Here is an 18,708-nt window from a genome sequence, read left to right as displayed (position 1 = left end):
CCGGTAAGGAGGTGTGGATAGTGACCTGTGCTCACACACAGGCTTCTTGGTGGCGGCAGCAGCAGCCTTAGCATCTCATGCCTGTCTCTGGGGTCCGCGGTTTTAGCCGCGGCTCGCGCCCGTCTCTGGAGCTCCTTTAAGCAGCGCTCTGAATCCTCTCTCCTCGCGCACCAGTAAACAAAGAGGGAAGAAAAAACCTCTTGCCTCTTGGGCAGGTCCAGACTTTTCCCCGGACTCCCTCCCGGCTAGCCGTGGTGCACTAACCCCCTGCAGGCTGTGTTCACGCCGCCAACACCTTCAATCTATTCTTATAAAACTTTGGAGCTTGCTTGATAGACTGTTTCACATATCCGTTACAGTGTCCATTTGGCCCTGGGGGTGGAAGCAGCTCCTTTCATCTTACACAAGAATGGGGTTGAAGAAATGTCTGAGAGGGAATTAGTCTCCCAGAAGGTCCAGGAGAACTGTGTGTGTGGAAGGCCATAGATTCAAGTTTCTGCAAGTGGGCTTCTCCAAGGTAATAATTGCTAATGGCATATGTTTCCCAGGGAAACCGAGTTAGGTTCCTTCATTCAACCCCTGAGAGAAAGGAGATGGCAAATGCAGGGTCTGTTGTGTACCTTGCTTACTATTGCATATCCTCTGCTTTGCAGCATCTGACAAATAATAGGTGCTCCATAAATATTTGTACAATAGAATTGAAATGTATTAAGATGTATTAAATGCGTTGGCAAGGAAATAGTAGCATTGGTAGTAGTAATAGCAGATTTGGGGGACTTAGGTAAATTCCTTATATTCTTGTACCACTTTCTGAAGAAAGTATCAGATATTTTGTTTTCGTTATGATTAAGGAAGATTTTTTTTCCCTAGGGTATTGTGAAAGAAGCTGGGAATTTGGTTGAAGCTGGTCTCTGCTAAGAGATTCAGGGGTCAGAATGGAAAATCTCACCTCAGTACATTTTAGGATTAGGTGCTTTCTCAAATAAATCAATCCTTTCCCTGAAGCCTCTGGCCACTGATGCTGGACACAAGATACTAGATTTGATACACAAGTAGGCAATTCAACTGTGACCATTGCTTTATTCCTCCTTGGAATTTACATATAAATTTAACTTTTTAAAATACAGTTTCACCAATTATAAAAAAATGGCTATTTTGGATAATTACATAAAACGTCAAATAGAAATATTCTGTAACTGGTAACAATGTTACTGACATCAAATTGGCGTTATTGCAATGTTTCGTGTACCCTCGACAGTTTTTTAAAAGCCCAAAACATTTTATTTTAATCAGGAAGAAAACAAGGTATGTCACAGATACAAATAATGCACATATTTTTGTGCTTATTATTTAAAGAAAGGAGAAACATCTGAAATCTGTTTGCTAACTACAGTATAATACAAATTAGCCTGCAGGCACTGTGTGTGCTGTATTCTGTCTGCTTGACAGCCCCGCTTAGTCCCAACGTATTAATGAGCAAGTACAAGTATTTGGACAATCAGCATTTCCGCATTTGCATGCAGACTCTCATGCTGTGTAATTATACACAGAGCTGGCACTCAAATTAATTAAAGCTGATTTCTCTGTGACTGCAAACTGGTCATATCCTCAGCTTTGCCTTCTTATGAAGTTATCACTCTACATTCAACATGACACTTCTGTCCCTGGCATTCTTAGTAATGCTAATATTCGACAATTGTGAATCCAGAAATATTTTAGATTGCAGCTGACAATGGCTATGTGTTCTTGTGCTCTTCCTCTCCTCCCTATTTTCCCCTTTCTGGTATAAAGATAAAAAATAGCTCTTGAATGCCTGCTTTGTAATTATCTCAAATAATAATGCAAACAAATTATATATATTGTTTCAGCTCATTTCCTCCCCTCTTTTATGATTCCACCCACTTGATTAGCACTTACAAACAATTCATCAAGCTTTAAAAAAAACTGTTTATTTGATACTAGCAAACAATTAGTTTTGATGGTTTTGGTCTTAATTCTGAAAAGGCTTTAACAAATGCTGTTTTATTTTAATAGATAAGGATCTCATAATTCAGGATAAGGGAGATTAGGAGAGAAGGAAGCAGCAATGACTACTAGATTTGATTAAGACTTTTTCAGTCCTCATCAAACAGAGACCATTATTTGCCAAAGAGATCCGTAAATGTTAACTTCTAGGGCAGAAGACTTTCCTTAGCTTTTCCACAGTAAAGCCATTTCCTTTTGGTTTCTCAGTTCCTCCGAAGTTACTCTTTCTGTGACAATTTCTTTGAAGAGACATCCTTAGAGCAATTAAGATAACATCACGATTCTGTTTCATAAATTTAAATCTCCGAATACAGGTGGCTACTAAAACCGTCTTCATGTAGGGCCCTGGGAGATGATCTGCTTCGACACATTGTTCTGAAATCACTTCTTACCACTCAACCGCAGTTCACCATCACCCCATTTCTCTGTATCCCATCAACCAGAAACAACACAGACAGCTATTGCAGGGCCTGGATGTCTCTTTTCAGAGCAGTGCCAAACAATTCTATCCTTCAAGTTCAAGATCCTGAAATACACTGCCAAGAAGATTGCCTCATTAATCTACATTTGAGAGGGAAGACTGAGTAGGGAATCGCCTTATAATCTATCTCTAGTGATCACAAGAGATATCATTGCCCTTACCTTATCGGTAGTACTTCTGGGTCCACATAGAACATCAGTTAGCAAACTCCCTTCAAATTCCAATTGTCATACAATGAGAAAAGAGTATCTTTCCCGGAGAGGCTCTGGGGAGACCACAGTCACAACACTATTATCGTGATCCGAAGTCTGCCCTTCTGTCTTGTCATGAATTTCCTATGCAGACAGGTGTCATACTGGCATGAATTTTGTTGCCAAGTACACTTTAAGAGTGGGTGTGGCTGTGATCATGTAGCCAGTTCCACCAGTCTCTAAACCCTCCTCATAACCTTCATTGCTTTCAATATTTCACTCAAGTACCCAGTGACTTCATGAGTTACCCACGCACTGGACCCGACTAATAGAGGTGTGGGAACAGTATCGAGTTAAGCAGCACGGTCATCGTAGTACACAATGCTCATTGCTACTGGCAAATACCTGTTTGCTGACTCAGGATTGGACTGCACTGAGCAGGACCAGGCAGTTCTACTGCTTTCTGTTTGCTTCCTTTTTAGAAACTATCCTCTTCTAATTAACCATTCAGCAAAAATAGATTCTTTGTGATATTCATTCCTTAAAAATATAGCCTTTTTAAGCATAGAGAATTACTATATTTTAACCTTTCTAAAAAACAAGCACTCTCAAAACAAAAGACAAAGAAAATTGGAATTCCCCAAATAATTAAAACAAACATCACTGCATATGTTGTACATTTTGCTCTTAAATTTTCTGATAGCAAATGAAATAGTTATGTTTCTTTTACTTTTTCTTAAAAGAAAAGGATATCCAATAAAAATGTTAAAAAAAAAAAGAAAAGGATAATAAGAGAAATGTTCTGTAAATATCTTAGGAAAAGGGAAGATTTTCCTCTTTACAGAGTAGTAGAATAGCTGGTACTCAATGATTTTTTAATTGATGGTAGTATTAAAAAAAAGTTGATTGGCTACATATTTTTTTATAGGAATATGCGTAAATGAAATTCAGGTATGGAAATAGCAAGACAGGATTTTAGAAACCAGCCAAATTTTTATGTTTTATTAATCATTGTAAGTGTAACATGATCAGAACAAAGTCTAGGAAATATGGGTCTCAATATGTGTAAATGGTATGTCTTTGACTTACAATTTCTACCCACTTTATCAATGTCCTCTGGAAGTGATAGAATATTAATTTTCTCAGACCCTTTAATTCCTCAATGACATTTAAATCAAGTGAACTGTTTTGCTTTTTTTTTTTTTTTTTGGATTGATTTATTCTCAAATATCAAAGTTTGGTCCAAATTCCTACCCAAAGCAGGGTCCTATATAATACTATATAATACTATTTTTCTTCAACTTGCCCACCATCTAGCATAAAATTGATGTGTAGTGATATGAAATAAATTTTTGCTAAGTAAATGTTTAGCTGTACATTTTAACTGTGATGTGGATATTGTAAATGATATAAATCAACTAACCTGCAAACTCTTGAAGCCTTCCTTTCTGAACAGGGCTTATACAGGTTTGCACATAAATGTGAATGGTAATCATTTGTTAAATAAATTGAAATTAAATAACTTTGAAGAGAATATATTACTAAGTCTAAGACAATCCATTCTCATTTTAAATAGAGATCTTCCTTATATTTGACCAATATCTTCCTGAATTGTCCATTCTTTGGTATGATTTTTTTCTGAAGCTTCATGAAGTTTTGAGGCTAAACTTAATCCTTATTCCACATGAAAGTTATTCAACTATTTGAAAAATGACTATCCTTTTTCCCTAAGTCTACTCTTTTTTCAACTTGAACATTCCTTTAATCATTCTAATATGAGATGGCTTTTAAGGTCTCTCCCCATACTGGATAGATTCCAGTTTGTCCATGTCTCTTCGAAATGTGGCATCAGAACTGAATGCATTGCTTGAGATGTGGTCTAATTATGCAAAGTAAATGGGTACGGATGCCTGCCTTGTTCTGGACTCTATTTCTAACAATTTAGAATTTTCTGAAGGCAGGAAACATACTCTAAGGAGGGGTTAGTATCATTATCATATTTTTAGTTGCTGAACTTTTATGAAACTAAAATGTCAAATGTTTTCATACCAAATTCTGTCTAATCAAATCTCTTGCAACTTCTTCTTGTTGCAATTGATATTTTGGATTGAAATCGTGGACTTTCTATCCATCCATGTTAGAGCTTATCTTTGGTATTGGCCCATTGTTCTAATTATTTGTGGCAGTTTTGAACCTTGATTTTGCTATCCAGTGTCTTGGTTGCTATATTTCATTTTGTGCCATTCTTTAAAAGACGTCTGAGTGGCTACTATGGGTCAGGCACTAAATCAGGCAGTGAGGATACCAATCTTACTGGTCATTGAGTGAAGCTGGGTGCTGGTGTTGAGATGGAGATCTCTGGGAGATTTTCGCTGTTTGATATTATGTGGAGCTGGGAGGTCTCTTGTGGACCAGTGTCCTGAAGTTGGCTCTCCCACCTCAGAGGCACAGCACTGACTCCTGGCTGCAGCACCAAGAGCCTTTCATTCACGTGGCTCAGAATAAAAGAGAGAAAAAGTAGAAAGTAAGGAAGAAAGAAAGAAAGAGGATAAAATAAAATAAAGATAAAATAAAGTTATTAAAATAAAAATTATTAAGAAAAAAAATTTAAGAAAAGAACAAGCAAACAAAAAAAAAAAGGACATATAGAACCCTAGGACAAATGGTGAAAGCAAAGCTATACAGACAAAATCTCACACAGACTCATACACATACACACTCACAAAAAGAGGAAAAGGGGAAAAAAATCATAAATCTTGCTCTCAAAGTCCACCTCCTCAATTTGGGATGATTCGTTGTCTATTCAGTTATTCCACAGATGCAGGGCACATCAAGTTGATTGTGGCGCTTTAATCCGCTGCTTCTGAGGCTGCTGGGAGAGATTTCCCTTTCTCTTCTTTGTTCGCACAGCTCCCAGCGCTCGGTTTTGGATTGGGCCCCCGCCTCTGCGTGTAGGTCGCCGGAGGGCGTGTGTTCTTCGCTCAGTCAGGACGGGGTTAAAGGAGCAGGTGCTTCAGGGGCTCTGGCTAACTCAGGCCAGGAGGGTGGCGGGGCGGGGGGACGTTGCACCAGCCTGAGGCGCGCCGTGCGTTCTCCCGGGAAAGTTGTCCCTGGATCCCGGGACACTGGCAGTGGCGGGCTGCACAGGCTCCCGGAAGGGGGGGGTGGGTAGTGACCTGTGCTCTCACACAGGCTTCTTGGTGGCGGCAGCAGCCTTAGCATCTCATGCCTGTCTCTGGGGTCCGCGGTTTTAGCCGCGGCTCGCGCCCGTCTCTGGAGCTCCTTTAAGCAGCGCTCTGAATCCTCTCTCCTCGCGCACCAGTAAACAAAGAGGGAAGAAAAAACCTCTTGCCTCTTGGGCAGGTCCAGACTTTTCCCCGGACTCCCTCCCGGCTAGCCGTGGTGCACTAACCCCCTGCAGGCTGTGTTCACGCCGCCAACACCTTCAATCTATTCTTATAAAACTTTGGAGCTTGCTTGATAGACTGTTTCACATATCCGTTACAGTGTCCATTTGGCCCTGGGGGTGGAAGCAGCTCCTTTCATCTTACACAAGAATGGGGTTGAAGAAATGTCTGAGAGGGAATTAGTCTCCCAGAAGGTCCAGGAGAACTGTGTGTGTGGAAGGCCATAGATTCAAGTTTCTGCAAGTGGGCTTCTCCAAGGTAATAATTGCTAATGGCATATGTTTCCCAGGGAAACCGAGTTAGGTTCCTTCATTCAACCCCTGAGAGAAAGGAGATGGCAAATGCAGGGTCTGTTGTGTACCTTGCTTACTATTGCATATCCTCTGCTTTGCAGCATCTGACAAATAATAGGTGCTCCATAAATATTTGTACAATAGAATTGAAATGTATTAAGATGTATTAAATGCGTTGGCAAGGAAATAGTAGCATTGGTAGTAGTAATAGCAGATTTGGGGGACTTAGGTAAATTCCTTATATTCTTGTACCACTTTCTGAAGAAAGTATCAGATATTTTGTTTTCGTTATGATTAAGGAAGATTTTTTTTCCCTAGGGTATTGTGAAAGAAGCTGGGAATTTGGTTGAAGCTGGTCTCTGCTAAGAGATTCAGGGGTCAGAATGGAAAATCTCACCTCAGTACATTTTAGGATTAGGTGCTTTCTCAAATAAATCAATCCTTTCCCTGAAGCCTCTGGCCACTGATGCTGGACACAAGATACTAGATTTGATACACAAGTAGGCAATTCAACTGTGACCATTGCTTTATTCCTCCTTGGAATTTACATATAAATTTAACTTTTTAAAATACAGTTTCACCAATTATAAAAAAATGGCTATTTTGGATAATTACATAAAACGTCAAATAGAAATATTCTGTAACTGGTAACAATGTTACTGACATCAAATTGGCGTTATTGCAATGTTTCGTGTACCCTCGACAGTTTTTTAAAAGCCCAAAACATTTTATTTTAATCAGGAAGAAAACAAGGTATGTCACAGATACAAATAATGCACATATTTTTGTGCTTATTATTTAAAGAAAGGAGAAACATCTGAAATCTGTTTGCTAACTACAGTATAATACAAATTAGCCTGCAGGCACTGTGTGTGCTGTATTCTGTCTGCTTGACAGCCCCGCTTAGTCCCAACGTATTAATGAGCAAGTACAAGTATTTGGACAATCAGCATTTCCGCATTTGCATGCAGACTCTCATGCTGTGTAATTATACACAGAGCTGGCACTCAAATTAATTAAAGCTGATTTCTCTGTGACTGCAAACTGGTCATATCCTCAGCTTTGCCTTCTTATGAAGTTATCACTCTACATTCAACATGACACTTCTGTCCCTGGCATTCTTAGTAATGCTAATATTCGACAATTGTGAATCCAGAAATATTTTAGATTGCAGCTGACAATGGCTATGTGTTCTTGTGCTCTTCCTCTCCTCCCTATTTTCCCCTTTCTGGTATAAAGATAAAAAATAGCTCTTGAATGCCTGCTTTGTAATTATCTCAAATAATAATGCAAACAAATTATATATATTGTTTCAGCTCATTTCCTCCCCTCTTTTATGATTCCACCCACTTGATTAGCACTTACAAACAATTCATCAAGCTTTAAAAAAAACTGTTTATTTGATACTAGCAAACAATTAGTTTTGATGGTTTTGGTCTTAATTCTGAAAAGGCTTTAACAAATGCTGTTTTATTTTAATAGATAAGGATCTCATAATTCAGGATAAGGGAGATTAGGAGAGAAGGAAGCAGCAATGACTACTAGATTTGATTAAGACTTTTTCAGTCCTCATCAAACAGAGACCATTATTTGCCAAAGAGATCCGTAAATGTTAACTTCTAGGGCAGAAGACTTTCCTTAGCTTTTCCACAGTAAAGCCATTTCCTTTTGGTTTCTCAGTTCCTCCGAAGTTACTCTTTCTGTGACAATTTCTTTGAAGAGACATCCTTAGAGCAATTAAGATAACATCACGATTCTGTTTCATAAATTTAAATCTCCGAATACAGGTGGCTACTAAAACCGTCTTCATGTAGGGCCCTGGGAGATGATCTGCTTCGACACATTGTTCTGAAATCACTTCTTACCACTCAACCGCAGTTCACCATCACCCCATTTCTCTGTATCCCATCAACCAGAAACAACACAGACAGCTATTGCAGGGCCTGGATGTCTCTTTTCAGAGCAGTGCCAAACAATTCTATCCTTCAAGTTCAAGATCCTGAAATACACTGCCAAGAAGATTGCCTCATTAATCTACATTTGAGAGGGAAGACTGAGTAGGGAATCGCCTTATAATCTATCTCTAGTGATCACAAGAGATATCATTGCCCTTACCTTATCGGTAGTACTTCTGGGTCCACATAGAACATCAGTTAGCAAACTCCCTTCAAATTCCAATTGTCATACAATGAGAAAAGAGTATCTTTCCCGGAGAGGCTCTGGGGAGACCACAGTCACAACACTATTATCGTGATCCGAAGTCTGCCCTTCTGTCTTGTCATGAATTTCCTATGCAGACAGGTGTCATACTGGCATGAATTTTGTTGCCAAGTACACTTTAAGAGTGGGTGTGGCTGTGATCATGTAGCCAGTTCCACCAGTCTCTAAACCCTCCTCATAACCTTCATTGCTTTCAATATTTCACTCAAGTACCCAGTGACTTCATGAGTTACCCACGCACTGGACCCGACTAATAGAGGTGTGGGAACAGTATCGAGTTAAGCAGCACGGTCATCGTAGTACACAATGCTCATTGCTACTGGCAAATACCTGTTTGCTGACTCAGGATTGGACTGCACTGAGCAGGACCAGGCAGTTCTACTGCTTTCTGTTTGCTTCCTTTTTAGAAACTATCCTCTTCTAATTAACCATTCAGCAAAAATAGATTCTTTGTGATATTCATTCCTTAAAAATATAGCCTTTTTAAGCATAGAGAATTACTATATTTTAACCTTTCTAAAAAACAAGCACTCTCAAAACAAAAGACAAAGAAAATTGGAATTCCCCAAATAATTAAAACAAACATCACTGCATATGTTGTACATTTTGCTCTTAAATTTTCTGATAGCAAATGAAATAGTTATGTTTCTTTTACTTTTTCTTAAAAGAAAAGGATATCCAATAAAAATGTTAAAAAAAAAAAGAAAAGGATAATAAGAGAAATGTTCTGTAAATATCTTAGGAAAAGGGAAGATTTTCCTCTTTACAGAGTAGTAGAATAGCTGGTACTCAATGATTTTTTAATTGATGGTAGTATTAAAAAAAAGTTGATTGGCTACATATTTTTTTATAGGAATATGCGTAAATGAAATTCAGGTATGGAAATAGCAAGACAGGATTTTAGAAACCAGCCAAATTTTTATGTTTTATTAATCATTGTAAGTGTAACATGATCAGAACAAAGTCTAGGAAATATGGGTCTCAATATGTGTAAATGGTATGTCTTTGACTTACAATTTCTACCCACTTTATCAATGTCCTCTGGAAGTGATAGAATATTAATTTTCTCAGACCCTTTAATTCCTCAATGACATTTAAATCAAGTGAACTGTTTTGCTTTTTTTTTTTTTTTTTGGATTGATTTATTCTCAAATATCAAAGTTTGGTCCAAATTCCTACCCAAAGCAGGGTCCTATATAATACTATATAATACTATTTTTCTTCAACTTGCCCACCATCTAGCATAAAATTGATGTGTAGTGATATGAAATAAATTTTTGCTAAGTAAATGTTTAGCTGTACATTTTAACTGTGATGTGGATATTGTAAATGATATAAATCAACTAACCTGCAAACTCTTGAAGCCTTCCTTTCTGAACAGGGCTTATACAGGTTTGCACATAAATGTGAATGGTAATCATTTGTTAAATAAATTGAAATTAAATAACTTTGAAGAGAATATATTACTAAGTCTAAGACAATCCATTCTCATTTTAAATAGAGATCTTCCTTATATTTGACCAATATCTTCCTGAATTGTCCATTCTTTGGTATGATTTTTTTCTGAAGCTTCATGAAGTTTTGAGGCTAAACTTAATCCTTATTCCACATGAAAGTTATTCAACTATTTGAAAAATGACTATCCTTTTTCCCTAAGTCTACTCTTTTTTCAACTTGAACATTCCTTTAATCATTCTAATATGAGATGGCTTTTAAGGTCTCTCCCCATACTGGATAGATTCCAGTTTGTCCATGTCTCTTCGAAATGTGGCATCAGAACTGAATGCATTGCTTGAGATGTGGTCTAATTATGCAAAGTAAATGGGTACGGATGCCTGCCTTGTTCTGGACTCTATTTCTAACAATTTAGAATTTTCTGAAGGCAGGAAACATACTCTAAGGAGGGGTTAGTATCATTATCATATTTTTAGTTGCTGAACTTTTATGAAACTAAAATGTCAAATGTTTTCATACCAAATTCTGTCTAATCAAATCTCTTGCAACTTCTTCTTGTTGCAATTGATATTTTGGATTGAAATCGTGGACTTTCTATCCATCCATGTTAGAGCTTATCTTTGGTATTGGCCCATTGTTCTAATTATTTGTGGCAGTTTTGAACCTTGATTTTGCTATCCAGTGTCTTGGTTGCTATATTTCATTTTGTGCCATTCTTTAAAAGACGTCTGAGTGGCTACTATGGGTCAGGCACTAAATCAGGCAGTGAGGATACCAAAAGCAAGAAGACATGGTCATTTTCCCAAAAAAGCCCATAGCATAGCAAGGAGACTGCCAAAATAATTATTATTATTTCTTCAAATCACTGGCAAAAAACAAAAGTGCTAGTGTACCTCTCAGAGATCTCTCTTCAGATTGAAAACCAATCGGCCTTAGCTAGTGAGAATAAAGTATAACACCTATCATTTTTATGGAGCACTTATTTAAGTATAGGTAAAAAGCACCTCAGGTACATTATGCCATTTAAGAAGCACAATGTCTTTGTGATATAGATAGTTGTTAAGCCCTTGTTACAGTTGAAGGGATTAAGGTTCAGGAATTTATGCAAGTTGCACATATTTACATAGCTGATAAGTTGCAGGGCTTCAATCTGAACCACCAAAGCTGTGTGACTCTAAAGTTCATACTTAGATACTCAAAAGAGGTAATTCTGCCATTTTTGAAAACTTCCTAACCATATTATAAACTAGCTCTAACTTATCTACTAAGAATGTATGAGTACTTTGATTAAAAGACTTACCAAATTTAAACTCTCTTTTGAAGAGTAAAAGTAAATTAGTGTACTTGGGGTTGCTGTGTTCTTAGCGAACCCATACTAATTCTTAATAGTCACTGCCATCTTCTCAAAATGCTCACTTTTACTTTAATAATCCTGTCTAAATTTCGCTAGGGACTCAGGTTAAACTCACTCATTTGCAGTTCACAGAGTCTTTCTTTCTTTCCTAATAAAATCAGGTCAGCGTCGACTCATGTCCAGTTTGCTTAATTCTGCCCCATTCTCTGTGATACCGCAAAAATAATTGGTGTAGGTTCCATGAATACATCTGAAGTTCTTTCTTTCCTGAGGACACTAGGGCATATTTATGTAGCTCTCAGCTTCACCTTCTTGGGGTTCGCTTCTTGTAATGGGACTTACTGGAAGTAAAGTGAAGATTGAATTGTTCTGCACAAAGTCTTACACTTAAGACACACTTCAAAAGTATTTGCTGAAAAAAATCTACATAATGGAGAGGGGAAAAAAGCTCCACAAACCTGTTTTATAAAAAAGAAAAAAGACCACTATTTTTTGCCTTCTCGGGAGGAGCAATTCTTATATCGCGCACGAATGGTTCTTTTGTTAGGGAAAACAACTAGGCAAATCTGGACAAGGCATTCAAGTGGAGAAAGTCAAGTCTTTTTGGGCATAGCCCGATGGGCATCACTGGATAAAGACACAGCTAAATTTCTCTATAATGAATTATAAACAATTTGTCAGTCTGAGAAACAAGACTTGGCCGTGGGAAGAAGGGGAAGAGATATGAAAAGTGTAGTGGTGTGAGATGTTGCCCAAGAACATGGCAGAAAGCCCAGAGCACAACACAGGACTACAGCCGGGGAGAAATTCTGAAGCTGCTTACACTCAAATCTCAAAACATCGCTGCCCCGGCACTGTGCTAACCCAAGAGGCGACACTGGAACGATAATACAGAGCAAGGTCCTTTTCTTCAAGATGGAAATACAGTGAATGATCTCAATTTTGTAAAATGAAAAATATTTTTAGAAGAGGAAATAGCTTCTGGGTTTTTTCTTTTTTTGAGCACTTTTATTAATTCAGTTTGAGTGGGTATTAGAAAATACTAAAGCCTTTATAATTTTCTATTAATATGAATTTTTCCTAAGTGTACTTTTATTATAGTATATTTTTAAGAGCAGTATTAATTCTTTTACAGAATAGTATATATTTTTATTACATAGAGAGGCCAAAGATTATTTCTGGTAGATAAGGGTAGAAGAAAGGAAGGTATGCTATCAAGAGAATGTAGAGTCCCCCAGATGTGAAAGATTTTTGAAAATGTTATTCCATTCTACCTAGAAAAGACTAAAGTATCAGTTTTATATGAATTTCATAGAAATAACCAAAAAATTAGCAGGAAATAAACACTTGCTGAGAAAATTTTTTTTTCCAGAAGAACATTGAGATATTAACTCAATATTTCTAAAATATTTTAATAAAATAAATATATCTGTTAATAAAAATAATAAATTCTGATGGATAAAACATAGATTATATTAAAAGAGATATACATATATGTGTGTGTATGTAACAGAAACTTTAACATTCACAATTTTAATCACTGTTCGACTGTATAGCTCAGGGAACTCTACTCAGTGCTCTGTGGTGACCTAAATGGGAAGGAAATCCAAAAAAGAGGGGATATATGTATACGTATAGCTGATTCACTTTGCTGTACAGTAGAAACTAACACAACATTGGAAAGCAACTATACTCCAATAAAAATTAATTTATAAAAAATCACTGTTCGAAGGTAAAAATTTGTTGTTGAGAATGGTTCTAGCAGCACAGTAGTATTATGCTAAAGCATTACGGCTGGAAGATGAACCTCACTGAAAAATTTAAGAAACTGAATACTGAACAGTTAGTTGCAGAAGGGTAATTACGGGACCGAATCTGGTTTCATTATCTAAGATGAGTGAGAATAAAATGCAAAACTGAAACATAAATGATGCAATGCATATTAGGTATGAGATTTCTTTTTTGTTTTAATTATCTAACTTTTCATTAATAAGTGTTTTGAGATATATAAGCCTTTCTTTGATGCTGGCTATTTCAAAGAAAAATATTATATGGACTTACAATAATTCTAATAGCTAACTTTTTTATTATCATGTGCCGGGTATTGTGCTAAACATTTTACATAGATTTTCTCATTTATTACTACCACAACTCTATGAAGTAGATGATATTATCATTTCCCTTTAACAGAGGAGAAAACGGAGGCATAGAGAACTTAAGCAACTTGTCCAAGGACACACTGTTAAGCAAATAATTGAGCTAGGATTGAAACTCAGGTAGAATCTGCAGACTCTATGCTACCTCTATTAACTTATTTTGCATCTAATGTGTGCTTTCTTTATGTGCCCACTATGTTCTTAAGTGTTTTTCATATGATCTATACCCTCATGAAGGAGAAATTCAGCTTCCTAATTTATTTTGTCATGCTAAATGGTCCTTAATATCCTATTCAAATTGAGTATAAAATATACTTGTGTCCATTAGGACTCAGCTCAAGGGCCAACTTATTTATGGAAATTTTGTTGATTTCTTTGGGCACAGCTGACCACTGACTTCTTTGTACACCCCGTACTCTGCACAGATGCCTACATATGCCCATAATATCCACTGCACCTCTTTATTTGCATACCTACTTATCTCCGGGGCCTAGCTTGGGGTTGGAACATAGTAGGTGTTAAAGAACATTCGTGGAACAAATCAATAACTGGGGCTATTCCTTATCTTTTCTTCATTATTTTTCAACACATAATTTTCCCTGCCAGGCACCAATTTGTCCCCTGCTGGGGGAAAGCAGAGTACTGCCTTCTCTAGACTTTGAATTAGTGTTTTCCCTGCTTACTAAACTAAAGTGCTAAAGAAACATGAGTTTCTCTGCTCAAGCAAGGAGTGTTTATTTTTTTGTTTGTTTGTTTGTTTGTTTTTTGCGGTACGCGGGCCTCTCACTGCTGTGGCCTCTCCCGTTGCGGAGTACAGGCTCCGGACGCGCAGGCTCAGCTGCCATGGCTCACAGGCCCAGCCGCTTCGCAGCATGTGGGATCCTCCCAGACCGGGGCATGAACCCGCGTCTCCTGCATTGGCAGGCGGACTCTCAACCACTGCGCCACCAGGGAAGCCCCAAGGTGCGTTTTTGATAAATAAATAAGTTAAAAATACCAAATCAGCAATCTTCTTGTTGGATTACCTCAAAGAGAAGTTGCCAAAGCTTGCCCACATTACCTCTGATAGATGTGGCTCTGTGCCATTCTCCTCAAAATCTTAATTATTAAGTGATCTGACCCATAGTTTAAACAGAGAAGGAAGCTGTAATGTTTTTTACCCTAGCATAGACCTGGGGAGAAGAGTAAGTCAAGTGCAGACTCATGTGTTAGCATACTACTACTCTTTGCTCTCTTCAATTCATTCATCTGACATTTATTAAATTAATGACAGACTAACTAAATGATGGCATGTGGAGGGGTGGGAAGCTGCAGGTGGGCTCTGAGATGGCTGCAGAGAGCAGGGGACCTTCGAGTGAAGCACTAGGATTAAGGTTTAGTCAAGAAAAGGGAGAGTAGCGAGTGGACAGTATGAATAGTACCAGGAACAGCACCAATCACATGGGGACACATGCCCTCTTGGGCAACTGTGAGAAGTACATTGGAGCAAAAGGTTCTTGGAGGGGAGAAGAGATGGACATGTAGCCACACATTCTGCTGTGAACATTTTATGATAAAAGGATGTAGCAGAACTGCACTTTAGGCCTACCTCTGTCATGACCTCAAGGCATGGCCTTATGAAAGTTCTTTTACACCAGAAGTGCAGAAATCAATTGCCTAAAAAGGCCAAGCAAGTAAAGATTAATGAGTGAGGAGACTGGGGATAAGGCAGTAGGAGGTAGTAGTAGTATGCTGCTATGCGGGATAAGGGCCCAGTGTTATCCAGTGGTACCAGAACTTTCAACTTTTCTATAGAAGTCAGATATCCAGTTTTTTTTTTTTTTAATGTGAAATCTCCAATTTGTAAAGTATTGACAACTGATCTAATGTTTTATTAAATATTATACTGGGAAAAAACAAATAACCATGTTAACATTCTACAACCCCTTATTTTAACTTTCTATTCTATAAAATAACACTTGCTTTATCTTCCTCAGAAAGATCATTAGAAAGATCAAATCATCTTGCAGATAAATATGTAGAGAATTAGTGTGCTGTAGCAATTAAAATATCATTTGTATTATTATTGTCACCAATTCTTATTTTTTCAATAAGCTGATTTGTGTCTCACTTACTCTTCCCCATCTTTGCCTTTATCTAACACTAATCCAAAAAGAGCATGGCGTACCATATCCTGACATCAAAGGAATCAGTCCAACATTGTTTATTGCTAGGTGAAAGTTAATTGGTACCTTTGTTATCCCACCTGACTCAAGTTATTTGAGCATTGGCTCTTCCTTTGGCAGTAGGATAGGTATAAACATTTTTAAAATACTTTACCTGGGTTTCCGTGGTGGCGCAGTGGTTCCGAGTCCGCCTGCCGATGCAGGGAACCCGGGTTCTGTGCCCCGGTCTAGGAAGATCCCACATGCCACGGAACGGCTGGGCCTGTGAGCCATAGCCGCTGAGCCTGCGCATTCCGAGCCTGTGCTCCGCATACGGGAGAGGCCACAACAGTGAGAGGCCCGCTTACCGCAAATAAATAAATAAATAAAATAAAACATTTAATCTAATTTGATTATGCATATATGCCATTTTGCCTTGGCCTACATAACTTTGGATAATCAAAAGTCTAAAAAAGAAAACTAAGAGTAGACATTACCCAAACATACTGGTATGAGCTATCCAAATACTCTATTTTTAAATTATTATTTCTTTTCTACAAAGTAGAGAAGAAATATACTTACACAGTTTTTGGCCAAAGTTTTGTTTCTACTTACCCAATTTGTAAGCTAAACAAAACAAGCAGAGTTGATACCAACAAATACTAAAGACGGATCCTAGAACTAAAAAGAATTAGATGTTGGCAGAGCTCCCCAACTGAACTTGCAGAATCTCTTTAACTTTTAAGTCATTAAACAGGATTTATTTCATTTGTCTGAAATGATTTTAGTGTGGTCCTGACAAACAGTGACCTCTCAGATTTTCTGTGCATGTTCCTGTGCTGGTTGAGAGGTCTGTACAATTTTCATAGAATATATTCAGATTCTCTGTGGCATGTGTGCTCTTTTAAGAAACCAAAAATCTCATAAGCCTCCCATAAATTTTACCCTGCTACTGATTGGAACTTCTTCAGAAGCAGCACCAGAATAACCAGGTCTTCTTTAAGTGCTTCTGTAAAGACTTTATTTCAGGATCTGTGGTTGAGGCTTTCACTACAGGCAGCCCAATAAGGTTTAGATTAAAAATGGGAAAAAAAAAATCCTCTTGAAGTAGAATTCTGAATGTACCTACCAGCAAGAGTGAAATGAATCACATGTTTCCTGTAGGTGACATTTTACTCTATGTCTTAAGGTATCTCCGCAGGAAAAGTGTAGGTTTGCCTAGAGAGAAGTGTAGGAAAAATTTACAAAGAAATGGAAAACCTAGAAATGAAGAGGGCAGGTTGCCAATTCTGTGATTTTTAATTAGGAATATTCAAAAACTGAGCCCTCTGTATAGATAGCCAAAACCACCCTTTATACTTCCTGGAAATAGGGTGGCAACTCCATTTCATCCTCTCCAAGACAGTCCTGGATTTCATGATGAATAGAAGTGGGGTACTGAACTGTACATTCTGAATGAGGCTAAAAGCAAACTGAATATTGGGAAGATCAGATCTATGGCATCTGCTGTTGGTAGTCTGGGTCACAGTGAGAGAGAATTGGAAGTACTACTCCATTTGCTCAGTATCAACTTATTTCCCTTTTTCTTTGCCCTCTTATTTTTGTGAATAAGTGGGAATCAAAGAAAAATTTGGGACAGAATTAGAAGAGCCTCAGATGTTGGGGGATGGAAGAAACAGAGTGTGAGTTTCAGGTATCTACAAGAGATAGATCTCATCCAAAGACTGGATCTTATTGGGAAAACAAAAGGGCATTGTGTTTGTGAAAACTCCAGTAGGACTACTCTCAAGAGAGTTGCAAAATCACAGTCTGATGGAGCTTTAGGAAATCTGTAAGATCAAATCAATCAAAAACACTTAACCTAAGCTTCAAACAAACTTCTTTTTCCTTGGCTTTTGATGACCTTTCCTCCCATTCCACTCCTGGGAGTCATTTCTGAAGTTTCAACCCTTTATTCTGTCACCTACAAGGCCCCTTCCCCAGCCACATCTGGGGTGGGTGGAATGGAATGGCAAAACAACAGGTTTGGTTGTGGTATGGTTCTTATATTCTCCAAGGGTCTCGGTCATTAACTTTTGCGTTTACATCGCAAAATGAGGATGTGCAATATGTCTTGCAAATCTGAGGCCTCACATAACATCTTCCCCTTCTATAAACAGATCAACTGATTGAGTCTCTTTTCCTAGTTGAGTGTCTCTGCCACAGGTCTGGGAACTTCTTAAAGAAAGAGACTGTGTTGTATATTTCTGAAATCCAGAAGTACCTTTAGTATAATAGGCACTTCATAAATCTATGTTGAGTAAAGAAACAAATCTTAAAATTTTAATATCCTCTTAGATGCTTATTTAGCATAGTTACAGGTTAGAGATAAGGAAAGAAGTATTATATCTCAGGAAAAGTAAGGAGGCACACTTATAATGTAAACTTAGTCCTAAGTCAGACTAAGATTCACTATGTGAGGAAGGCTGACAAATCCTATATTTTAGTTATAATCATTAGCCAAAATAAACTACTGTATTTCCTTTTCATTAAAGAAAGTATTTGAAAACATTTTGTATAAGGTAATAATTCTTAAGATTTGGGGGGGTTATAAATCCTTTTGGGAATTCAAGGAAAGCTATGGACTCATGAGAGAAAAGTACACATTCACATCAAGCAACAAACAAACAAACAAAACAAGAAAGCTTGTTCATGAAGACCCTGAAGCACATTCATGGACAAACCTGTGTCCCACGTTAGGAGCTTTCATAGAGGGAGAGCCGTTGAGTGGTGACCTTCAAGGTCCAGAAGAGGGCTTTCAAGAAAAGGTTTAGAACAACAGACTTGTATACAGCATAATCACAAATGCCAGCCATTCCGAGAGACTGATCTGAAAGGAACAAATATGCACAGGGAGCTGCCCCCTCTCTGTGGAGGTGATGGAATTTTCATGCACACCCCACAGGGTAGAAGCATTCAAAGACGCTTGTTCAAGCTAGATGA

Source organism: Neophocaena asiaeorientalis, unplaced genomic scaffold, assembly GCF_003031525.2.
Source record: "Neophocaena asiaeorientalis asiaeorientalis breed wild unplaced genomic scaffold, Neophocaena_asiaeorientalis_V1.1 scaffold15, whole genome shotgun sequence".
NCBI classification, from domain to species: Eukaryota; Metazoa; Chordata; class Mammalia; order Artiodactyla; family Phocoenidae; genus Neophocaena; species Neophocaena asiaeorientalis.
The sequence above is the reverse complement of the archived record's forward strand: the minus strand, read 5'-3'. Positions refer to the sequence as shown.